General features: G+C 41.0%; 1 protein-coding gene and 1 pseudogene across 1 annotated transcript in view; one reads left to right on the top strand and one right to left on the bottom strand.

Moving 5' to 3' along the window:
- Window positions 1-26,985, bottom strand: part of LOC101902555 (ATP-binding cassette sub-family C member 4) — a 313,640-nt gene that overhangs the window by 278,056 nt on the left and 8,599 nt on the right.
- On the top strand, window positions 1,442-6,877 carry LOC112445555 (sialomucin core protein 24-like; annotated as a pseudogene).

Genomic DNA, 26,985 nt, shown 5'->3' with positions numbered 1-26,985 from the left:
ATCACAGCTAACAGTTCACCAGGTCTGACAGTAAAGGAAAGGCCTTGTATGGCTGGGGTTTCTGATTCCTGCAAATTAAAGTTTATAAAAATGTACCTATTTCAATAAAGTAACACATATTACTTTAGAAAGTAGAGAAAATAGCGTAATAGTCATTGATATGCTAATATTAACTCATATTTTTCTTCTTCCTATTTTAAAGATACTGTGTTCTGAAGGCCTTTTCATCCAATCCTATCTCTTAGGGGGTCTGAAGTAGTTTTAGTTGCCTTTAGGAAGCCTCCTTCTTTTACCAGATTTACATACGGACACAGCTCTAGACACCCACAGAATTTAAGTAGGAGAGATGACAAGACACCTGCCTGAAATACAAACTGAATGATGCACACTTGTTTATTAAAATAATGTACTTAATAGAATATTCAGTGTGGGAGGGTTTTAATCATTTATAAGTTTTCATCAGGACCCTTGGTTTTCACTGTCTCATTAATCTCCACAAGACAGTAAGTAGCATAAGAACCCGGTATGCCTGGCCCTTTACTAAATAAACTGAAAGTGAAAATTGCTCCATCCTGTCCAACTCTTTCCAACCCCATGGAATATCTAGTCCATGAAATTCTCCAGGCCAGAATACTGGAGTGAGTAACCTTTCCTTTCTCCAGGGGTTCGTCCCAACCCATGGATCAAACCCAGGTCTCCCGCATTACAGGTGGATTCTTTACCAGCTGAGCCACAAGGGAAGCCCAAGAATACTGGAGTCCGTAGTGTTAACTACAAAGCCACACTTACCAAGGGCATGGCCAATGAGTGAACTACAAAGGCATTTGCCATCCGCCTCTACAGAGATTGAATCCCACGCTGCTATAGCTGCTGACTTTCAACAACCCCTGAGGGAGTTCATGGTGGAGTGAAGCACTCTACTGCAGGGAATCTGGTGGGACAGGCCTTTAGATAATTGGATGTTTTTAGGAAGAGATTTTATGATCTCAATCCTTGCATCTCCTCATATCTAGAGAAGCACTAAATCCCTGCATGGTGACATCAGATCCTCATGACTAGGGAAAAACCCTTTTGTAAAATGAGTACTTCATGGTATTGAACTCCCCCTTCAACAAAACCTTATATATTGACTTTCCCCCACTGCCGCTTTGGAGCAGTCTCTCAGAGCTATCTGAGATGCTGCCCCCCAGGCTGTAGTCCTCATTTTGCCTCTCCCTCGGAGGCTCTCTCACCCATGACCTAACCAGACAGCCTTAATTACTAATGACCCCAGCAAGAGGCACAGTCCTTCTACAGACAAGGCCTGGAGAACAGAAAAGGGTGTTCTGTACTACAATGCAATTTGCACAGAAGTCTGTGACCATGTTATTAAGCTCTTGAAAGAACAAGATAGTTTATTCTAAAATGCTGCATGCTGCTGCTGCTAAGCAGCTTCAGTCGTGTCCGACTCTGTGCGATCCCATAGACAGCAGACCACCAGGCTGCCCCGTCCCTGGGATCCTCCAGGCAAGAACACTGGAGTGGGTTGCCATTTCCTTCTCCAATGCATGAAAGTGAAAAGTGAAAGGGAAGTCGCTCAATCATGTCCGATTCTTCATGACCCCATGAACTGCAGCCTACCAGGCTCCTCTGCCCATGGGATTTTCCAGGAAAGAGTACTGGAATGGGTTGCCATTGCCTTAGTTTGGCACAAAAGTAATTCAATGGACACCTGCACACACTGGGTGGGGAGAGGGCACAGGGGACAGAGAGACAGATGCAGCATTGGGTGCCCCAGGTCCACTTGAACACTTGCAGGGAGGATGTGATGTCCAGGCTCTCCCACCTGCTGCTCTGGGCCGTGGGCTGCCTGGCCAAGCTCTGTGTGATAACCAGCTCAGGGCACAACCCTGGCCCTGACATGACCATAGCCCAGCTTTACTGAGCACCACCACGAGAGCCCCAGTGCCACCATTCCTCAGGGGCACCTCTCCAGCACCAGAAATCTGGGAAACCACAACAGCTGTGTTTCCTGTTTTAATGCTACAGTTGCTAATACTACTGCTTTTTGGACTGAATGAAAGGTAAAAGGTACCCCTCTAACTCTGACCTCACAACCTGTGCCAAAGTCTGCCTCTGAGGCAGCCAGGTTCTTTGGAGGAATTGTCCTTGTCTTGGGTGTGCAGGCTGTAATTATTTTCTCTGTAAATTCTGTAAATCTAAAACACAAAACTACCACACTCTGTGGGCTTCCTCCATTCTTTACCAGATGGTAAAGAATCTGCCTGCAATGTGCAAGACCCAGGTTTGATCCCTGGGTGGGGAAGATCCTCTGGAGGAGGGAATGGATACCCATTCCAGTATTCTTGTCTGGAGAATTCCATGGACAGAGGAGCCTGGTGGGCTACAGTGAATGGGGTTGCACAACATGACTGAGTAACTAACACTAACCCCATCCTCTGAAAATAGACCTGCAAAATTAACAAGGACTGAAGTGTAACTCATTGAAACCAAAACATTATTTTGCAATATGTCCCATATGGAAGATGCTATTCCAGGATCTTTAATTTTTTAAAGGATGCATATAGAAGCATCACCCTTGAAAAAAAAATCAGTTAAATCATTTTGCTCAAAGGGAATATTTAAAATATTCTGCATGAATCCTTCTGGGCTGTTTTTTTTTTTTTTTTTAAAACCTCAAATTGCTGCTGCTGTGGGATTAGAATCTCTCTCCTTGACATGCCAAATGTAACTCTGTAAGTGATGGAAAACACTGTCCTGTGCAGAAAACCTCATGATCCTTTTGCGGTTGCAGTGAAAGTTGCTCAGCAGTCCGCAGGTAAGAATATTAGAGTAGCTTGCCATTCCCTTCTCCAGGGAATTTTCCTGACCCAAGGATAGAACCTGGGTCTCCTTCATTGCAGGCAGATTCTTTACCAATGAGCCAACCAGGGAAGTCCAATTTAAATGTAGTAATCTTAAAGCCTGAAAGCTGCATTATTTTTATGCAAACTCAGAATGTACTTAAGTGACGAGAATTGAGAAGAATATGCTGAATGAGCATCAATCAGGTAGATTTTAGGCTATCATTTCAAAAGTGGAATAATAAGGTGCATCCATGTTTTTGTAAATAGCTGTGTTCCATACATCTGCACTGCTTTGTAATATTGATTCAGTAAAAATAAAACATCATTTATTTATCTATTCTTTGGTCAAAGGACGTTTGTGTCACTTCCAACATTTTATAATTATTAGTGTTGCAGTCATGAATACTTTGCATGTGTCTTCTTGTATACTTCTGTGATAATTTTTACAGAAAATTTTAGATTTTACTTTAATATCTGTTAATAAGAGTAGAATGATTGCTTTGTAGGGAGTGTAGATGTTTTTTTATACTTTACAAGATAATATCAACATGTTTTCTGAAATAAATCCAAAATTGCAATCCAAAAAGAATAAATAAATAAAAATTTAGTATCCTTAGAGTAAAATTTTGTGCTATAACAATTATTTTTTTCTATATGGAGTAAAAGATGCCATGTTCCAGATTTAAAGAAATGAATGGAAAGGATACAAAAATAGCAAAGCATAACAGATTATTTATTGTTCATACTTGTAAAGTACCTTGTATCATTTAGAAACGAAAAACAATGCCTTAAAGACTAGGCTTAATGTAAAATGTTGGTGATTTGCTCTCTCACATTAAAGAAGGGAAAAGTTGGTCTGAGGATGTAACTGTTGATGTGAGCAGTAAAAAAAAAAAAAAAATCTGCTTTAAGGTACCATACTGTTAGTATTTAACTAAAAACTTACCTACTTTATTCCAAGTCTGAGTAACTTAAAGGATTTATACAAAATCAAAAACCTTTTTCTATTGAACCATGCTGAATTTTTCTTATGACTGTTAAAAAGCATAGAGTTGATTTAATTATATTTTCCTTTGTACTTCAAAAAAGTATCCTAACATTGTTCTACCTTAAAAAGATTTCCACCAAGCTTTCTTAAAAAGTAACTTCTATGAGGTAAGAAAGAAGATATTTTACAATCATTTGCTAACTCTTTAATGAGACAATCATTTTAAGTTTTAACACAGTAAATGGGAGCAGTGCAATTTCAGAAAAAAATTTTAGTTGATCAGATTGCTGTAGATTTTTAATGATGATTGCCCTGGGTAAACAGATCATACTTTTTCTTTCCTGTCTATCCTTTCTCGGTTTCAATCCCTATGGTATAAGCCTGCATACTTTCATTTCTTTAGTTTCCTTATGAAGCACTAGTTTTTTCAGGTTTAGAGAGATCCTTCTTCCCTGCCTTTGACACATAGGATTAGTTCAGGGGCTTAAGTGAGCTTTTGCTCACTAAGTCTCCAGGTAATTAAGGCTTTTTTGTTTCAGGTTTCTTAGATTCTTTACCAGCTGAGCCACAAGGGAAGCCCTTCTTTAGCCTACAGTGGCTGAATTCAGCACGTGGTTTTCAATATTTTATAATAAGAAATGACAAGCTGCTTCTGACCATTTCTTAAGCCAAATTTCCTTACATTTAGATAATTAAAGATTCACAAAATAAAGATTTACTATTTCGTCACTGCTTGCTGGTACAGCTATGGTTTATTTTACTCGAAAGTTTATACATACCCCTAATGTTTTCAAGTATTTAACTTATATACTTATTTAACTTATATGCAGAGTACATCATGAGAAACACTGGACTGGAAGAAACACAAGCTGGAATCAAGATTGCCGGGAGAAATATCAATAACCTCAGATATGCAGATGACACCATCCTTATGGCAGAAAGTGAAGAGGAACTAAAAAGCCTCTTGATGAAAGTGAAAGTAGAGAGTGAAAAAGTTGGCTTAAAGCTCAACATTCAGAAAATGAAGATCATGGCATCCGGTCCCATCACTTCATGGGAAATAGATGGGGAAACAGTGGAAACAGTGTCAGATTTTATTTTTGGGCTCCAAAATCACTGCAGATGGTGACTGCAGCCATGAAATTAAAAGACACTTACTCCTTAAAAGGAAAGTTATGACCAACTTAGATAGCATATTCAAAAGCAGAGACATTACTTTGCCAACAAATGTTCGTCTAGTCAAGGCTATGGTTTTTCCTGTGGTCATGTATGGATGTGAGAGTTGGACTGTGAAGAAGGCTGAGCGCCGAAGAATTGATGCTTTAGAACTGTGGTGTTGGAGAAGACTCTTGAGAGTCCCTTGGACTGCAAGGAGATCCAACCAGTCCATCCTGAAGGAGATCAGTCCTGGGATTTCTTTGGAGGGAATAATGCTGAAGCTGAAACTCCAATACTTTGGCCACCTCATGGGAAGAGTTGACTCATTGGAAAAGAGTCTGATGCTGGGAGGCATTGGGGGCAGGAGGAGAAGGGGATGACAGAGGATGAGATGGCTGGATGGTATCACTGACTCGATGGACGTGAGTCTGAGTGAACTCCGGGAGTCGGTGATGGACAGGGAGGCTTGCCGTGCTGCGATTCATGGGGTCACAAAGAGTCGGCACGACTGAGCGACTGAACTGAACTGAATGTTTTCAAGTGCCTTAATTGTTTAATATCTCTGGCATCAAAAGTTTCTGGGAAAAGGTACGCTTACCTCACATTTTTGTGTCTCCCTCAGTAGTAACAGTATAGGTACCTCACAAAAAAATGTTATTATGGTGCCATGGCTGTTAGTTTTTAATAAGTGTTATAAGAGATAACTGGAGAAGGCAATGGCACCCCACTCCATTATTCTTTCCTGGAAAATCCCATGGATGGAGGAGCCTGGGGGGCTACAGTCCATGGGGTCACTAAGAGTCGGACATGACTGAAGCGATTTAGGAGAAGCAGAAACAACAGCATAAGAGATAACATTCAGTTGAAAATATTTAGAATTTCCATTCTCCCAAAGTGGTAAAAATTAGCTGCAATTGCATAATTATCATTTACCTAGATAGGAATACCTTTGCGTTGCTTTGCTAAATCACTTAAGGCGTGTCCAACTCTGCAACCCTATGGGCTGTAGCCCACCAGGCTCTGTCCATGAGCTTCTCCAGGCATGGATACTGAGGGGGCTGCCATTTCCTTCTCCAAGGAAACCTTGCTGCACAATGTTAACATTGTAGCTATTTCTGTGAAAATGTAGCTGATGAAGCCTCTCATCTCTGTAATTTTGAATTCTGCTCTAACAGAATCATAATATGGAATTAGATTTTATGAGAAAAGCCTTACAGCAGAACTCACAGCTTTTTCTCCTCTTCCTTTAGCAGTTTAGTATCTTGAGTTTTTAATAATTTATTTTTTTTTACTCTAGAAAGAGTAGATTCAGATTTTTCATCTGATTTATTCACACAGACTTTAGTACAACTAAAATTCCTTATTTGACCTTACATATATTTGTTGCACAGGCAGACACTGCTGTATACTGATATTTTTATTTCAGTTCATTAAAAACTCTAGGACCAATCTGTATCATATACCAAATTGATTTAAAATAAATCTACATATTTTCTCAGAACGAAAAAAATCTGCTAACGAGTCATACAAAGTATGTGTTAGCAATCATATAGAGTGGCCTTTATAATGGAATTGTATCAAGTGCTTTCTATAACTGTTTCAAAAGCATTATGATGAGAAACACCAAGCAGGAGGTAAATCCACTGTATTAAGGTAGGGGACATGGTTTTATGTATCTGGGAACAAACCACCGGTTGTCAGTGGGGATGGCAGTTGCTGAGTCAGAAGCAGGTGAACATGATGCAGGGCACACCACAGAGTCACAGACACGAAAGACAGGGTGAGTCTAGTCAGGACTCATGCTCTGTGGTCCCCACTCTGACAGCAGCCAGGCTCCTACGCTCAGCTCCGGAGGGTGGACCCTCTGGTGGAGTTTCTGATCTAACCTGAGAGCTTCTCCTACCTTAATACAAGAGTCCCTCCAGCCCTGGGTATGGGAGCAGCTTCCTGCCTTTGATAACCCCTGGGTTGTCTCACGCACTACTCTTTTTCCCTTTCTGTTTTTTCCTCCCTCTTTTATTACCTGTGTAACTAATTCCCTGCATGGAACTCCCTCTCTTGTGGTAGGATTCTGTTTTCCTGACTAATTCCACATACAGGAGGGTGTGCACAGAAGATCAAGGAACCAGGGGCTAGGGGAACATTTCATTTGGTAAAGGGGCTGCACTGTGTGTGTGATACTGACAATTTCTTGAGACCAGACCCTGTTGTTTTTTCTGTTTCCCTGAACCTAACAAATAAACCAAGTGTTGGAAATCACAGTTCTTCTTGTCTGCTTCCACGCAGTGTAATCCTTTAACTGGGAATCACTGGTGCTCACATGCCCACCTACTATCTCCTCCCAGCCCCTGGCTGCCACCAAAGTATCCAAAACCATCCAGAAGCTCAGGATGCAGGAGACCCACCCTACCCCACAGCCAAGATCCAGATCATGGCCTCACTCTATGAATAATACAGTGGTCTGATAATCAAGGCAAAAAAAAAAAAATGTACACTGATTTCCCAAAGCCTATTTAACAACTGGTTGTGTATTTGTTAGATAACCCATATCACACTGTAACACTTAATCTCTCCAATTCTATAAACGCTAACATTACAAATGTATATAAAAGTTCAAAGTGTACTAATACTTTGAAAACTCTCTTGAAAATGAGATAGAGAGCAATATGTCAAACATCTTAGATTGATTTTATACTTAATCTCCATTAGATACAAATCTTAATCCCAATTTTGAGAATTATTATAACATACTTTCAGTAAATGAGTAAGACACATTTTACACCATGGGTAAAATCTAAAAATTCTCCAATAAATCTTTCACAGTTGTCTGTTAGCAGTCAGGATCTTGGAATGGAGGATTTGTTACCTCATCCCAAGAAGCAGTGAAATCTTTCACGTCCACTATCCTTTCACCATCTGATGGCAGCTGAGGGTTGAGCTGTGTTATTTCATTAAGTAATAAAAAATTCTACAGAAAAGAGAAAAAAAAAAAAACAAACAGATTGTTAAACTGCAGGAAGCAAAACAAAAAAACTGCTTTCCTGGGATTTGCAAACTTTGAACAGTTTAAATACTGTCTTGTTAAGAGTATTTAAAGTATTAGTTCACATCAGAACATATTAATAACATATGGAACTATATATACTACTTTTACTCCTCATGGTATATATCAATATAATCACATAATATAGTGTACTTGTTGTTCAGTCTCTAAGTTGTGTCTGACACTTTGCAATCCCATGGACTGAAGCACTCCAGGTTCCCCTGTCCTTCATTATCTCCAAGAGTTTTCTTAAATTCATGTTGATCGAGTCAGTGATGCCATCTAACAATCTCATCCTCTGTAATTCCCTTCTCCTCCTGCCTTCAATCTTTCCCAGCATCAGGGTTTTTCAATAAATCAGCTCTTGGCATTAGGTGGCCAAAGTATTAGAACTTCAGCAAAATACCTTCAAAAGAATATTCAGGGTTGATTTCTTTTAGGATTGACTGGTTTGATCTCCTTGCTGTTGAAGGGATTCTCAAGAGTCTTCTCCAACACCAAAATTAAAAAAAAAAAAAAAAAATCAATTCTTCGGTGCTCAGCCTTCTTTATGGTCCAACTCTCACATTTATACATGACTACTGGAAAAACCATAGATTTGACTACATGGAACTTTGCTGGCAAAGTAATGTCTCTGCTTTTTCATATACTGTCTAGGTTGGTCTTTGCTTTTCTTCCAAGGAGCAAGCGTCTTTTAATATCATGGCTACAATCACCATCTGCAGTGATTTTGGAGCCCCAAAATATAAAGTCTGTCACTGTTTCCATTGTTTCCCCATCTATTTCCCATGAAGTGATGGGACTGGATGCCATGATCTTCATTTTCTGAATGCTGAGTTTTAAGCCAGCTTTTTTACTCTCCTCTTTCACATTCATCAAGAGGCTCCTTAGTTCCTCTTTACTTTCTGCCATAAGGGTGGTATCATCTGCATATCTGAGGTTACTGATATTTCTCCCAGCAATTTTGATTCCAGCATGTGCTTCCTCCAGCCCAGCGTTTCTCATGATGTACTCTGCATATAAGTTAAATAAACAAGGTGACAATATACAGCCTTGACATACTCCTTTACCAATTTGGAAAAATTCCACTGCTCCATGTCCAGTTCTAACTATGTTTGCTTCTTGACCTGTATAGAGGTTTCTCAGGAGGCAGCTAAGGTGGCTTGATAGTCCCATCTCTTGAAGAATTTTCAACAGTTTTTTGTGATCCACACAGTCAAAGGCTTCAGCAGATTCAATGAGCAGAAGTATATGTTGCTTTTTCTGGAATTCTCTTGCTTTTTCAATGATCCAATGGATGCTGGCAATTTGATCTCTGGTTCCTATGCCTTTTCTAAATCCAGATTGTTTATGTGGAAGTTTTTAGTTCACATTATGGTGGCAATTACAAATTTGAAAAGAAGAGGGGCAAATAGAGAGAGAGGATTAAGCAGTAAATGAAAAAAGGACTGTGTCAAAAAGGCAGATCCAAAAGCCAGGCTCAGACATCAACAAGAAAAACAACTGTGGAGGAAAGAACTAATTTCAAACACAGAGAATTAAGTGAATCCGAGGCCACTCTTCCTATTCAAGAAGCAGAGAGCTTTCAGCAAATTCCTCCCCTCCCAGTCCAGAGAGGAATCTTATATCCCAGGACTGTGCACAGTCACTGCCTAGTCACTGGGTTAGCACAGGAGATGCAATCTGTTTGCTTCTCCTGCCTTCAGACATTTTAATCACTCTGAAGGCATCACTACACTAGAGCCCTGTGCTGCTGCTACTTATATATACTACTGTCACTACATAAGAGAACCAATCTTATGATTTCTGTAATGCACATCTACACATGGACATCACCAGATGGTCAACACCAAAATCAGATTGATTATATCCTTTGCAGCCAAAGACAGAGAAGCTCTATACAGTCAGCAAAAACAAGACCGGGAGCTGACTGTAGCTCAGATTTTGAACTCCATATTGCCAAATTCAGACTTAAATTGAAGAAAGCAGGGAAAACCACTAGACCATTCAGATATGACCTAAATTAAATCCCTTATGATTATACAGTGGAAGTGAGAAATAGATTTAAGGGACTAAATCTGATAGACAGAGTGCCTGATGAACTTGGGACAGATGTTCATGACACTGGAGAAGAGACGGGGAGCAAAACCATCCCCAAGAAAAAGAAATACAAAAAAGCAAAATGGCTATCTGAGGAGGCCTTACAAATAGCTATGAAAAGAAGAGAGGTAAAAGGCAAAGGAGAAAAGGAAAGATATAACGATAATGCAGAGTTCCAAAGAATAGCAAGGAGAGATAAGAAAGCCTCTCTCAGTGGTCAATGCAAAGAAATAGAGGAAAACAACAGAATGGAAAAGACTGGAGCTCTATTCAAGAAAATTAGAGATGCCAAGGGAACATTTCATGCAAAGATGGGCTCAAAAAAGGACAGAAATGGTATGGACCTAACAGAAGCAGACGATATTAAGAAGAGGTGGCAAGAATACACAGAAAAGCTATGCAAAAAAGATCTTTATGACCTAGATAATCACGAAGGTGTAATCACTCAAACCTAGAGCTGGGCATCCTGGAATGTGTAGTCAGGTGGGCCTTAGAAAGCATCACTACGAACAAAGCTAGTGGAGGTGATGGAATTCCAGTGGAGCTATTTCAAATCCTAAAACATGGTGCTGTGAAAGTGCTGCACTCTACTGAGTGTCAGCAAATTTGGAGAACTCAGCAGTGGCCACAGGACTGGAAAAGGACAGTTTTCTTTCCAGTCCCAAAGAAAGGCAATGCCAAAGAATGCTCAAACTACTGCACAATTGCACTCATCTCACACGCTAGCAAAGTAATGCTCAAAATTCTCTAACCAGGCTTCAGCTATATGTGAACCGTGAACTTCCAGATGTTCAAGCTGGTTTCAGAAAAGGCAGAGGAAACAGAGATCAAATTGCCAAAATCTGCTGGATTATTGAAAAGCAAGAGAGTTCCAGAAAAACATCTATTTATGCTTTATTGACTATGCCAAAGCCTTTGACTATGTGGACCACAATAAACTGTGGAAAATTCTGAAAGAGATGGGAATACCAGACCACCTGACCTGCCTCTTGAGAAACCTGTATGCAGGTCAGGAAGCAACAATTAGAACTGGACATGGAACAACAGACTGGTTCCAAATAGGAAAAGGAGTATGTCAAGGCTGTGTATTGACATCCTGCTTATTTAACTTATATGCAGAGTACATCATGAGAAATGCTGGGCTTGAGGAAGCACATGCTGGAATCAAGATTGCCAGGAGAGAAGGCAATGGCACCCCACTCCAGTACTCTTGCCTGGAAAATCCCATGGATGGAGGAGCCTGGAAGGCTGCAGTCCATGGGGTCACTGAGGGTCAGACATGACTGAGTGACTTCACTTTCACTTTTCACTTTCATGCATTGGAGAAGGAAAGGGCAACCCACTCCAGTGTTCTTGCCTGGAGAATCCCAGGGACAGGGAAGCCTGGTGGGCTGCTGTCTATGGGGTTGCATAGAGTCGGACACGACTGAAATGACTTAGCAGTAGCAGTAGCAGATATGCAGATGACACCACCCTTATGGCAGAAAGTGAAGAACTAAAGAGCCTTTTGATGAAAGTGAAAGACAAGAGTGAGAAAGTTGGCTTAAAGCTCTACATTCAGGAAACTAAGATCATGGCATTCGGTTCAATCACTTCATGGCAAATAGATGGGGAAACAGTGTAAACCGTAGCTGACTATTTTTCTCCAAAATCACTGCAGACGGTGATTGCAGCCATGAAATTAAAAGACACTTGCAACCCCTCTCTACTCTACCCAACTCTGTGAATTTCTGTGTGTTCCAGACGGTGGAGAACACTTAGGGAACTGATTACTGGCTGGATCTGTCTCCCTCCTTTTCATTCCCCCCTTTTATCCTTCTGGCCACCTCTGTTACCTTCCTCCTTCTTCTCTTCTCTGTATAACCCCGTGAACATCTCTGAGTGGTCCAGTTGTGGAGTGCACATAAGGAAGTGACTACTGGCTAGCCCACTCTCTCCACTATTGGTTCACCTCATCTCATTTGGGTCACCTCTAACTCCCTCCTCCCTCTTCTCTTCTCCATGTAACCCTGTGAACCTCTCTGAGTGACCCTCACTGTAGAGAAACTTATCATCTTTAATGTAGATGTTTTATCAATGGTGCTGTATAGAAGGAGAAGTTTTGAAACTACTGTAAAAAATAAGACCGAGAATCGGAAGCAGGAGACTTAAGTCCAAACCCTGACTCCAGGGAACTCCTGACTCCAAGGAACATTCATTCACAGGAGCTCATCAAATGCCTCCATACCGACACTGAAACCAAGCACCACACAAGGGCCAATAAGTTCCAGGGCAAGACATACCAAGCAAATTCTCCAGCAACAAAGGAACACAGCCCTGAGCTTCAAGATACAGGCTGCCCAAAGTCACCCCAAAACTATAGACATCTCATAACTCATTACTGGACATTTCATTGCACTCCAGAGAGAAGAAATACAGCTCCACCCACCAGAACACCGACACAAGCTTCCCTAACCAGGAAACCTTGACAAGCCACCTGTACAAACCCACACACAGCGAGGAAACGCCACAATAAAGAGAACTCCACAAACTGCCAGAATACAGAAAGGACACCCCAAACTCAGCAATTTAAACAAGATGAAGAGACAGAGGAATACTCAGCAGATAAAGGAACAGGATAAATGCCCACCAAACCAAACAAAAGAGGAAGATATAGGGAATCTACCTGATAAAGAATTCCGAATAATGATAGTGAAATTGATCCAAAATCTTGAAACTAAAATGGAATCACAGATAAATAGCCTGGAGACAAGGATTGAGAAGATGCAAGAAAGGTTTAACAAGGACCTAGAAGAAATAAAAAAGAGTCAATATATAATGAATAATGCAATAAGTGAAATTAAAAACACTCTGGAGGCAACAAATAGTAGAATAACAGAGGCAGAAGACAGGATTAGTGAATTAGAAGATAGAATGGTAGAAATAAATGAATCAGAGAGGATAAAAGAAAAACGAATTAAAAGAAATGAGGACAATCTCAGAGACCTCCAGGACAATATTAAACGCTACAACATTCGAATCATAGGGGTTCCAGAAGAAGAAGACAAAAAGAAAGACCATGAGAAAATACTTGAGGAGATAATAGTGGAAAACTTCCCTAAAATGGGGAAGGAAATAATCACCCAATTCCAAGAAACCCAGAGAGTACCAAACAGGATAAACCCAAGGAGAAACACCCCAAGACACATATTAATAAAATTAACAAAGATCAAACACAAAGAACAAATATTAAAAGCAGCAAGGGAAAAACAACAAATAACACACAAGGGAATTCCCATAAGGATAACAGCTGATCTTTCAATAGAAACTCTTCAAGCCAGGAGGGAATGGCAAGACATACTTAAAATGATGAAAGAAAATAACCTACAGCCCAGATTATTGTACCCAGCAAGGATCTCATTCAAGTATGAAGGAGAAATCAAAAGCTTTTCAGACAAGCAAAAGCTGAGAGAATTCTGCACCACCAAACCAGCTCTCCAACAAATACTAAAGGATATTCTCTAGACAGGAAACACAAAAACGGTGTATAAACTCGAACCCAAAACAATAAAGTACATGGCAACGGGAACATACTTATCAGTAATTACCTTAAACGTAAATGGGTTGAATGCCCCAACCAAAAGACAAAGACTGGCTGAATGGATACAAAAACAAGACCCCTACATATGTTGTCTACAAGAGACCCACCTCAAAACAGGGGACACATACAGACTGAAAGTGAAGGGCTGGAAAAAGATTTTCCATGCAAATAGGGACCAAAAGAAAGCAGGAGTAGCAATACTCATATCAGATAAAATAGACTTTAAAACAAAGGCTGTGAAAAGAGACAAAGAAGGTCACTACATAATGATCAAAGGATCAATCCAAGAAGAAGATATAACAATTATAAATATATATGCACCCAACACGGGAGCACCACAGTACGTAAGACAAATGCTAACAAGTATGAAAGGAGAAATTAACAATAACACAATAATAGTGGGAGACTTTAATACCCCACTCACACCTATGGATAGATCAACTAAACAGAAAATTAACAAGGAAACACAAACTTTAAACGATACAATAGACCAGTTAGACCTAATTGATATCTATAGGTCATTTCATCCCAAAACAATGAATTTCACCTTTTTCTCAAGCGCACATGGAACCTTCTCCAGGATAGATCACATCCTGGGCCATAAAGCTAGCCTTGGTAAATTCAAAAAGATAGAAATCATTCCAAGCATTTTTTCTGACCACAATGCAGTAAGATTAGATCTCAATTACAGGAGAAAAACTATTAAAAATTCCAACATATGGAGGCTGAACAACACGCTGCTGAATAGCCAACAAATCACAGAAGAAATCAAAAAAGAAATCAAAATTTGCATAGAAACGAATGAAAATGAAAACACAACAACCCAAAACCTGTGGGACATGGTAAAAGCAGTCCTAAGGGGAAAGTTCATAGCAATACAGGCACACCTCAAGAAACAAGAAAAAAGTCAAATAAATAACCTAACTCTACACCTAAAGCAACTAGAAAAGGAAGAAATGAAGAACCCCAGGGTTAGTAGAAGGAAAGAAATCTTAAAAATTAGAGCAGAAATAAATGCAAAAGAAACAAAAGAGACCATAGCAAAAATCAACAAAACCAAAAGCTGGTTCTTTGAAAGGATAAATAAAATTGACAAACCATTAGCCAGACTCATCAAGAAACAAAGGGAGAAAAATCAAATCAACAAAATTAGAAACGAAAATGGAGAGATCACAACAGACAACACAGAAATACAAAGGATCATAAGAGACTACTATCAACAATTATATGCCAATAAAATGGACAACGTGGAAGAAATGGACAAATTCTTAGAAAAGTACAACTTTCCAAAACTGGACCAGGAAGAAATAGAAAATCTTAACAGACCCATCACAAGCACGGAAATTGAAACTGTAATCAAAAATCTTCCAGCAAACAAAAGCCCCGGTCCAGACGGCTTCACAGCTGAATTCTACCAAAAATTTAGAGAAGAGCTAACACCTCTCCTGCTCAAACTCTTCCAGAAGATTGCAGAGGAAGGTAAACTTCCAAACTCATTCTATGAGGCCACCATCACCCTAATACCAAAACCTGACAAAGATCCCACAAAAAAAGAAAACTACAGGCCAATATCACTGATGAACATAGATGCAAAAATCCTTAACAAAATTCTAGCAATCAGAATCCAACAACACATTAAAAAGATCATACACCATGATCAAGTGGGCTTTATCCCAGGGATGCAAGGATTCTTCAATATCCGCAAATCAATCAATGTAATACACCACATTAACAAATTGAAAAATAAAAACCATATGATTATCTCAATAGATGCAGAGAAAGCCTTTGACAAAATTCAACATCCATTTATGATAAAAACTCTCCAGAAAGCAGGAATAGAAGGAACATACCTCAACATAATAAAAGCTATATATGACAAACCCACTGCAAACATTATCCTCAATGGTGAAAAATTGAAAGCATTTCCTCTAAAGTCAGGAACAAGACAAGGGTGCCCACTTTCACCATTACTATTCAACATAGTTTTGGAAGTTTTGGCCACAGCAATCAGAGCAGAAAAAGAAATAAAAGGAATCCAAATTGGAAAAGAAGAAGTAAAACTCTCACTATTTGCAGATGACATGATCCTCTACATAGAAAACCCTAAAGAGTCCACCAGAAAATTACTAGAAATAATCAATGACTACAGTAAAGTTGCAGGATATAAAATCAACACACAGAAATCCCTTGCATTCCTATACACTAATAATGAGAAAACAGAGAGAGAAATTAAGGAAACAATTCCATTCACCATTGCAACAGAAAGAATAAAATACTTAGGAATATATCTACCTAAAGAAACTAAAGACCTATATATAGAAAACTATAAAACACTTTTGAAAGAAATCAAAGAGGACACTAATAGATGGAGAAATATACCATGTTCATGGATTGGAAGAATCAATATAGTGAAAATGAGTATACTACCCAAAGCAATTTATAGATTCAATGCAATCCCTATGAAGCTACCAACAGTATTCTTCACAGAGCTAGAAAAAATAATTTCACAATTTGTATGGAAATACAAAAAACCTCGAATAGCCAAAGCGATCTTGAGAAAGAAGAATGGAACTGGAGGAATCAACCTACCTGACTTCAGGCTCTACTACAAAGCCACAGTTATCAAGACAGTATGGTACTGGCACAAAGACAGAAATATTGATCAATGGAATAAAATAGAAAGCCCAGAGATAAATCCACGCACATACGGACACCTTATCTTCGACAAAGGAGGCAAGAATATACAATGGATTAAAGACAATCTCTTTAACAAGTGGTGCTGGGAAATCTGGTCAACCACTTGTAAAAGAATGAAACTGGACCACTTTCTAACACCATACACAAAAATAAACTCAAAATGGATTAAAGATCTAAACGTAAGACCAGAAACTATAAAACTCCTAGAGGAGAACATAGGCAAAACACTCTCCGACATACATCACAGCAGGATCCTCTATGACCCACCTCCCAGAATATTGGAAATAAAAGCAAAAATAAACAAATGGGACCTAATTAACCTTAAAAGCTTCTGCACATCAAAGGAAACTATTAGCAAGGTGAAAAGACAGCCTTCAGAATGGGAGAAAATAATAGCAAATGAAGCAACCGACAAACAACTAATCTCAAAAATATACAAGCAACTCCTACAGCTCAACTCCAGAAAAATAAACGACCCAATCAAAAAATGGGCCAAAGAACTAAATAGACATTTCTCCAAAAAAGACATACAGATGGCTAACAAACACATGAAAAGATGCTCAACATCACTCATTATCAGAGAAATGCAAATCAAAACCACTATGAGGTACCATTTCACACCAGTCAGAATGGCTGCGATCCAAAAGTCTACAAATAATAAATGCTGGAGAGGGTGTGGAGAAAAGGGAACCCTCTTACACTGTTGGTGGGAATGCAAACTAGTACAGCCACTATGGAGAACAGTGTGGAGATTCCTTAAAAAACTGGAAATAGAACTGCCTTATGATCCAGCAACCCCACTGCTGGGCATACACACTGAGGAAACCAGAAGGGAAAGAGACACGTGTACCCCAATGTTCATCGCAGCACTGTTTATAATAGCCAAGACATGGAAGCAACCTAGATGTCCATCAGCAGATGAATGGATAAGAAAGCTGTGGTACATATACACAATGGAGTATTACTCAGCCATTAAAAAGAATACATTTGAATCAGTTCTAATGAGGTGGATGAAACTGGAGCCTATTATACAGAGTGAAGTAAGCCAGAAGGAAAAACATAAATACAGTATTCTAACGCATATATATGGAATTTAGAAAGATGGTAACAATAACCCTGTGTATGAGACAGCAAAAGAGACACTGATGTATAGAACAGTCTTATGGACTCTGTGGGAGAGGGAGAGGGTGGGAAGATTTGGGAGAATGACATTGTAACATGTAAAATATCATGTAAGAAACGAGTTGCCAGTCCAGGTTCGATGCACGATACTGGATGCTTGGGGCTGGTGCACTAGGACGACCCAGAGGGATGGTATGGGGAGGGAGGAGGGAGGAGGGTTCAGGATGGGGAACACATGTATACCTGTGGTGGATTCATTTTGATGTTTGGCAAAACTAATACAATTATGTAAAGTTTAAAAATAAAATAAAATTAAAACCAAAAAAAAAAATAATAAATAAAAGACACTTGCTCCTTGGAAGGAAAGTTATGACCAACCTAGATAGCATATTCAAAAGCAGAGACATTACTTTGCCAACAAAGGTCTGTCTAGTCAAGGCTCTGGTTTTTCTAGTAGTCATGTATGAATGTGAGTGTTGTACTACAAAGAAAGCTGAGCACTGAAGAATTGATGATTTTGAACTGTTGTGTTGGAGAAGACTCTTGAGAGTCCCTTGGAGTGCAAGGAGATCCCTTCAGTCCATCCTAAAGGAGATTAATCCTGGCTTTTTATTGGAGGGACTGATGTTGAAGCTGAAACTCCACTACTTTGGCCACCTGATGCGAAGAGCTGACTCATTTGAAAAGACCCTGATGCTGGGAAAGATTGGGAGCAGGAGGAGAAGGGGATGACAGAGGATGAGATGGTTGGATGGCATCACCGACTCACTGGATATGGGTTTGGGGGACTCTGGGATTTGGTGAAGGACAGGGAGGCCTGGCATGCTGTGGTTCATGGGGTCACAAATCTTCGGACACTACTGAGCAACTGAACTGAACTGAACTAAATACACTCTACTTAATAAGAGAAAAAAATACTTACAACATTCTGGGAAGGCTGCCAGCTTTGGCACCAAGAGAGTTAAATATCACCTAACTGGAACCCAGTGACACCAAATAAAAGGAGACATTTTATTTAAAAATCCACCTACAACTGAAAAAAAAATATTTATTACAAAACCTTGATTCTTCTGATGCTGACGATGGCCTCTGACACTTTCTCAGTGGCCATGGGGAAGTAGAGGGTGCTCGAGAACCGCAGAGCCTCGAACAGCATCACCACCACAAACACTTGGCTGGCTGTGATCAGGTTGTCAAGGAGCTCATTGGTGATGAAGGTGACAAAAATCATGATTTTGCTCACAGCGAAAAATGATGCCAAATTCATGCCTCTAAGGTAGGAACTTTTCAGAATCTTGGAAATTTCCTCCCTGAAAGGAGAGTAAGAAGGTTTTAAAAGAAGCAATGATATTCAAGTCTTCACATGGAGGCACTACACAGTGCATGTCCAGGGCTCCATCCTAACACCAGGACCACACACTTCATCACCACTTCACTCTTCCAACTAAACAGAGGCTTAGTGTCACCCTTTTAAACACTGTGGGTCAATCAGACTGGGTTTGAACATTCTTTCAACAAGCATTCATAACCACAAGTCCTGGGCCAGGCTCCCCACTGATGACAGAAAGACACTTCTGTCCCCTCCAGGAGCTCATGAACTTGTGGGGGAAGAGAATAAGACACCCCAAAATTGTGAGGCACCAAGACATCAGACAGAGACAGGCACCATGGCCTGCTTATTGTAATGGCCCTCTGGAAGCACATGTCCTGGCTATTGTAAATAGTGTTGCAATGAGCACGGAGGTACATGCGTCTTTTTGAATTCTGGCTTTCTCAGCGCATATGCCCAGTAGAGGGATGGCTGGGTCATATGGTAGATTTATTCCTAGCTTTCTAAGGAATCTCCAGCCTATTTTCCATAATAGCTGTGCCAATTTACACTCCAACCAACAGTGCAGGAGGGTATTGTTTGTAGATTTTTTGTTGATGGCCATGCCTACCAGTGTGAAGTGATACTTCATTGTAGTTTTGATCTTCATTTCTCTAATAAAGAGAGATGTTGAACATTTTTCATGTATTTATTTACTATCTGTTTGTCTTCAGAAGCACATATAATTCTTCCTTTAAGAAGATCATAAATGGAAAAGCAGGTTAAAATGACATCTCCCCTCTTCCACTTAACTCTCCTGCCACATATGAGGTATGGAGTTCACAGTATTTAAGTTCATCTTCATGTGAAAACTTGGTAAGACTTCTGATTTCCATCAGTAAAAATAGGGAGGAAAGTACAAAAATATGGTGTGATATGTACAAAAACTTACCTTCTCAATCTGGTAATAAGGTCTATAAATGACTTTTCCCAAGCATTCATTTTAATTGTTCTGATGCCACCTATGACCTCACTCATGGTCCTGATCCTGTCATCTGTGAGAGCTGCAGTCTTACTCCTGAGGGGACAGAGGTGAGATGAGCCTCAGTGACCACAGCCCAACTTTCCTCAGCAACAGCAGCAGGGGGCACAGGGAGGGACCAGGAATCGATGATTCCCTACTGTGGGGAGCGAGCTCCGCCCATGGCAAAGGTCATGAGGAAGGAGGCTTGACATACGCAAAGGCGGGATCAAGCCTCAGGAGTCTCCCTGGAAATTCTCGAGCAATCTACCCCCAAAACCAGAGTCTGCCTACTTTCTGCTTTGTGCTTTCACCTACACCTCTGACTTTATGGGGGGCTGTCCCCCACTACCTCTCTCTGAAAAAAGAGTTAGCTTACAGCTCCAGTTAATAATTCCTGGGTGCAACAGTGTTTCAACCTACAAACTCCTTTGGAAGTCCTCTAGCCTGCCTGAATAGGTTTTTTCCGGCAACATGTGATTGTTCAGAGCCTCCCAACTGTGAGAGGCAGGAGATGTTCTAAACTGTCTAAACACAGATTCCTTTGAGTAGTTAAAAGATTGATTAGAAATTGTATTGGTGAAGGGTTTTTCACTTGTTGGGCCAATGTTTGCTGCTAAGTCTCCATATCCCTTACCTACTGTGTCCTTGGTGGTGTATTGATTGATATAATGGGTGTATAGAAATGTAAGCAGTTGCCTCAATGTTTGTAATCTTGGACCCCTGAGTTAATTCTTTTCTTGATTGAGCCCACCTCACCTTTGCCGTATAGGAATGCAACTTTCTCCAATGCTTTTTGGAGGCTGGCACCTGACTTTAGAATAATCACCTTTAGAGAAAAATAAGTTTCTTAAAATGTTAACAGGCTTCCTGGCCAGAAGATGATGTAAATCACCTAAACTTTTGCATATGATAAGTTTGAAAGCCTGACTTCGATAAGGACCAGGAACTGCTGTCTTTGCGTGCCTCAACCCCTTCCCCCCATTATCCTCTATGCACAACTTAAGGTATAAAACTGCTTTGGAAAATAAAGTATGCCCTTTTGTTCACCGGAATTTGGTGTCCCCATGTCGTTCTTTCTTTCACCTTCTAGCTGAACTTTTCCTCAGAGGCAGGGAAGCTCGTCAAGCCTACTAATTTTGCCTGGGCTTCTAAGATCCGACCGGGGAGGCCTTAGTGTCTCCTCTCCTTCGGGAGAACGGGAGGACGCCTGCGGCCTTCGTAGGTGACGTAAATTCCCTGCTTTGGAATTTTATTCAGCCTCTTTTCTTCACTGAATTTCTTCGCTGAGCTATCCTTATTTCACCACTCTTTATATCCTTAATAAACGTTTAATTAAGCAGTTGTTTCCTGATCCTCGCCAACGCCGTCCCCGCTTTGAATTCCCTGGATCAGCCAGGGCTGGTCCCCGGCACCCTACAGCTCTTCTGTGCTGACATCACAGGAAGGTCCTTCTCAAAGTGCAAATGGAGACAAAGAAATTAGGAAGTAAACCATTCAGCCCAATTCAAGGAATAACTTGGAGAACTCACAGTACTGGCTGAGGAAGACCTGAAGTGAGTCAGGTACAAACTCTCCACCCAAGGAGGTCACAGTTGGGCAGGGAAGGAAAAAAGACACTGAATCTAACAGGAAGACAGTGTCTGTGCTGTGGTAAAACAGAAGTGAACTGCTGGGGAGCAGAAAAGTTTGGGCTGTTAATTCCACTGGGAAAGGAGAGCAAGAAGAGATTCAGAGACCTGGCAGCACTGGAACAGGGCCTTGAAGGATAATGAACATCTCTTCACAGCAAAGACAGGAAAGGAAATTTCAAAGAGACAAAAATATTACATGTAAGATCACACACGCACACACACAAGAATGAAAAAAAATCTCAAGGGAAAAAATCTTCAAAGAGCACAACACCTCCATCACCTGACACCAGGACAATGACCCACCTCCAACCCTCTGGGACCTGCTTCAGGTCTATCTCATCACCATTAGGCCCTTCATCACCAGTCACTGCTCTATCACATACACTGCTGGGACTGTGGGGCTGTATAAAAGCATAGTTAATTAAGATTGACCTTGTCCTTGAGGCTCTTATAAGTTAATGGAAACACTGAATTAAAAACAAGACATGAACATAGATACCTGAAAATTGCTCTACCACAACCATAACAAAATACATGCAGCTAAAATTGAGCCTATAGGCTCAATTTATTACTAATATTACTATTTATTAATGCTTAAATAATTTCAATATAGATATCTTCTGCTCAAAGACACTCCACTGATTCAGGTATGGTGCAGGGAGGAGCCAGTAAGTGCCGTCACCTTTCTCTCTTCAAAATCAGCCTGCAGCTTAGGGCTGGAGCCTCCACTGGCTAAGCCTGCTGCTGCTGCTAAGTCGCTTCAGTCGTGTCCGACTCTGTGCGACCCCATAGGCGGCCTTCTACCAGACTCCTCTGTCCCTGGGATTCTCTAGGCAAGAACACTGGAGTGGGTTGCCATTTCCTTCTCCAATGCATGAAAGTGAAAAGTGAAAGTGAAGTCGCTCAGTCATGTCTGACTCTTACCGACCTCATGGACTGCAGCCTACCAGGCTCCTCTGTCCATGGGATTTTCCAGGCAAGAGTACTGTAGTGGGGTGCCATTGCCTTCTCCAGGCTAGGCCTGAAAGGTCTACAACACATGCAAAGAAGAGACTAGAAAAGGCACTGGTTTTGTTTTTGAACAGAAGCATTAAACAAATGGTGAATGCTACCAAGCACATATCACCTGTTTTTTAAATCAGTGTTTCTCTTACCTGAGTGATGAAAACAAATTTCCAACGCAGCTTTGCAAAAGCAGAAGAATAACAAGAACCGCCATCCCAGCAAGACATGATATTCCAATTTCCATCCAGAGCAGGGCGGTCACTGCAACAGCCTGCAGTGGCCCCACCCACAGATAGTGGAAGAACATCATTACCTTAAAAGACAAAGACAAAGCCTTCTTAGGACTGTATACAATAAAACCAGTAAGGAAACAGTGTAGAAACAATCTGCTCTGAAGAAATAGAAGGAACCTAAACAGTAATGATCTCAGTTCAGTTCAGTTCAGTTCAGTTGTGTCCAACTCTTTGCGACCCCATGAATCTCAGCACGCCAGGCTGCCCTGTCCATCACCAACTCCCGGTGTTCACTCAGACTTATGTCCATCGAGTCAGTGATGCCATCCAGCCATCTCATCCTCTGTCGTCCCCTTCTCCTCCTACCACAAATCCCTCCCAGCATCAGAGTCTTTTCCAATGAGTCAACTCTTCGCATGAGGTGGCTAAAGTACTGGAGTTTCAGCTTCAGCATTATTGCCTCCAAAGAAATCCCAGGGCTGACCTCTTTCAGAATGGACTGGTTGGATCTCCTTGCAGTCCAAAGGACTCTCGAGAGTCTTCTCCAACACCACAGTTCAAAAGCACCAATTCTTTGGCACTCAGCCTTCTTCACAGTCCAACTCTCACATCCATACATGACCACTGGAAAAACCATAGCCTTGACTAGACGGACCTTTGTTGGCAAAGAAATGTCTCTACTTTTCACTTTGCTATCTAGGTTGGTCATAACTTTCCTTCCAAGGAGTAAGTGTCTTTTAATTTCATGGCTGCAGTCACCATCTGCAATGATTTTCAAGCCCAAAAATAAAGTCTTACAGTGTTTCCCCATCTATTTCCCATGAAGTGATGGGACTAGATGCCATAATCTTCGTTTTCTGAATGTTGAGCTTTAAGCCAACTTTTTCATTCTCCTATTTCACTTTCATCGAGAGGCTTTTTAGTTCCTCTTCACTTTCTGCCATAAGAGTGATGGCATCTGCATATCTTAGGTTATTGACATTTCTCCTGGCAGTCTTGATTCCAGCTTGTGTTTCTTCCAGTCCAGCCTTTCTAATGATGTACTCTGCATAGAAGTTAAATAAGCAGGGTGACAATATACAGCCTTGACGTACTCCTTTTCCTATTTGGAACCAGTCTGTTGTTCCATGTCCAGTTCTAACTGTTGTATCCTGACCTGCATACAGATTTCTCAAGAGGCAGGTCAAGTGGTCTGATATTCCCATCTCTTTCAGAATTTTCCACAGTTTATTGTGGACCACACAGTCAAAGGCTTTGGCATAGTCAATAAAGCAGAAATAGATGTTTTTCTGGAACTCTCCTGCTTTTTCCATGATCCAGCAGATGTTGACAATTTGATCTCTGGTTCCTCTGCCTTTTCTAAAACCAGCTTGGACATCAGGAAGTTCACAGTTCACATATTGCTTAAGCCTGGCTTGGACAATTTTGAGCATTACTTTACTAGCGTGTGAGATGAGTGCAATTATGCAGTAGTTTGAGCATTCTCTGGCATTGCATTTCTTTGGGATTGGAATGAAAACTGACCTTTTCCAGTCCTGTGGCCACTACTGAATTTTCCAAATTTGCTGGCATATTGAGTGTAGCACTTTCACAGCATCATCTTTCAGGATTTGAAATCGCTCAACTGGAATTCCATCACCTCCACTAGCTTTTATCGTAGTGATGCTTTCTAAGGCCCACTTGACTTCACATTCCAGCATGTCTGGCTCTAGGTCAGTGATCACACCATCGTGATTATCTGGGTCATGAAGATCTTTTTTGTATGGTTCTTCTGTGTATTCTTGCCATCTCTTCTTAATATCTTCTCCTTCTGTTAGGTTCATACGATTTCTGTCCTTTTATCGAGCCCATCTTTGCATGAAATGTTCCCTTCGTATCTCTAATTTTCTTGAAAAGATCTCTAGTCTTTCCCATTCTGTGGTATTCTTCGATTTCTTTGCATTGATCGCTGAGGAAGGCTTTCTTATCTCTTTTTGCTATTCTTTGGAACTCTGCATTCAGATGCTCATATCTTTCCTTTTCTCCTTTGCTTTTCACTTTTCTTCTTTTCACAGCTATTTGTAAGGCCTCCCCAGACAGCCATTTTGGTTTTTTGCATTTCTTTTCCATGGGGATGGTCTTGATCCCTGTCTCCTGTACAATGTCACGTCCATAGCTCATCAGGCACTCTATCTATCAGATCCAGGCCCTTAAATCTATTTCTAACTTCCAGTGTATTATCATAAGGGATTTGATTTAGGTCATACCTGAATGGTCTAGTGGTTTTCGCTACTTTCTTCAATTTCAATCTGAATTTTGCAATAAGGAGTTCATGGTCTGAGCCACAGTCAGCTCCTGGTCTTGTTTTTGTTGACTGTATAGAGCTTTTCCATCTTTGGCTGCAAAGAATATAATCAATCTGATTTCGGTGTTGACCATCTGCTGATGTTCATGTGTAGAGTCTTCTCTTGTATTGTTGAAAGAGGGTGTTTGCTATGACCAGTGCATTTTCTTGGCAAAACTCTATTAGTCTTTGCCCTGCTTCATTCCATATTCCAAGGCCAAATTTGCCTGTTACTCCAGGTGTTTCTTGACCTCCTACTTTTGCATTCCAGTCCCCTATAATGAAAAGGACATCTTTTTTGGGTGTTAGTTCTAAAAGGTCTTGGAAGTCTTCATAGATCCATTCAACTTCTGCTTCTTTAGCATTACTGGTTGGGGCACAGACTTGGATTACTGTGGTATTGAATGGTTTGCTTTGGAAATGAACAGAGATCCTTCTGTCGTTTTTGAGATTGCATCCAAGTACTGCATTTCGGACTCTCTTGTTGACCATGATGGCTACTCCATTTCTTCTGAGGGATTCCTGCCTGCAGTAGTAGATACAATGGTCATCTGAGTTAAATTCACCCATTCCAGAAATGAAATGATCTCAGTGGGTATTAAACCTGCTGAAGCAGAAATCCAAGCGTTCGCCCCAGATGACACTGTTCCGGGGCAGCATAGCACCGGCCTCAGGTACGTCCAGGGATAACCCGACCAGCCACATTGATGGAAGAAGCTGATTTTGTCCACAATACAGATGAGCTCAGGGCTCCCCCAAACTCTCTCTGTCCCAAAATTCAGCCCCCATCTCCCCAGAAGAGCCTATATTATGGTACCTACCACACTCTCCGATATCTACTTGTGTATTTACCTTCCAGACAGGCTGTGGCCTTTCCAGGGCAGAAATTAAGACATATTCATATTCAAATTAAGTAGAGGCCTTACATCATGTTTGATGAATACATAATTGAAAGAGAAGTTAAAGTGTTAGTTGCTTAGTCATGTCAGACTCTTTGTGGCCCCATACATTGTAGCCCACCAGGCTTCCCTGTCCATGGAATTCCCCAGGCAAGGATACTGGAGTGGGGTGCCATTTCCTTCTCCAGGGAATCTTCCTGATGCAGCGATAGAAACCAGGCCTCCTGTGTTGCAGGTGGACTCTTCACCATCTGAGCCACAAGGGAAGCCCCCAAACTTAAAGGCAGGATCATCCAGGAAAGAGAAGTGGTCTATACACATCTGGCCAACAGCTACAAAACTCTGGGTAACATGATCTATTCATAAGTTAAGTGTGAAATGGGTATGATGGGACAGCAGAGAGGAGGTTGTATCTGGCTGCGGACTACCCACTTGGCATATTCCTCACAGGTTCCCTATGCAGCAGGCACTGAACAGGGCACAGGAGAAAGAACAATCCCTGCCCACCAGGCCTTCATCATCCAGAGGAGGAGGAAGACAGTCCCACAACACCCATACCACGTACCAAGAAGGGCCACTCCAGGGGGACCCTTAGGAACACTAACCAAGCTGGGGAAGAACATTGTTGCCTGTCTATTACTGAAGTATGTTACAGACAATGTCAGAAAAACAAAACCCTCATCTACAGGACAACACATATTGTCACATCTAAGCTGCACATAGAGGAAATGAGTGTTGGCTAAAGAGAACCCTTGTCTTACGTCCTCAACAGAATCTTGGCTGACACCAAACCCTGGTACCTGGCATCCCAATAAGCTAAACCCAGTGAGAAGGATGGGAAATGGACGAGGATCCCTCAGGGGCAGCTTACCTGATCAAACCTGTTCACATCATTGGACAGCAGGTTGACTATCTGGCCTGTGGTGGTCTTCCCCATGGCTGAGCTACTCAGGCAAAGTGACTGAAATGAGAGAAAGATACAGAGAATTGGATTCCTACAGTGATACCAAGTCAGTCTAAGAACATA

This window comes from Bos taurus, unplaced genomic scaffold (genome assembly GCF_002263795.3).
Source record: "Bos taurus isolate L1 Dominette 01449 registration number 42190680 breed Hereford unplaced genomic scaffold, ARS-UCD2.0 Leftover_ScbfJmS_1899, whole genome shotgun sequence".
In the NCBI taxonomy this organism is placed as follows: Eukaryota; Metazoa; Chordata; class Mammalia; order Artiodactyla; family Bovidae; genus Bos; species Bos taurus.
Note: the sequence above shows the minus strand (reverse complement) of the source record. Positions and strands in the feature narration are given on the sequence as shown.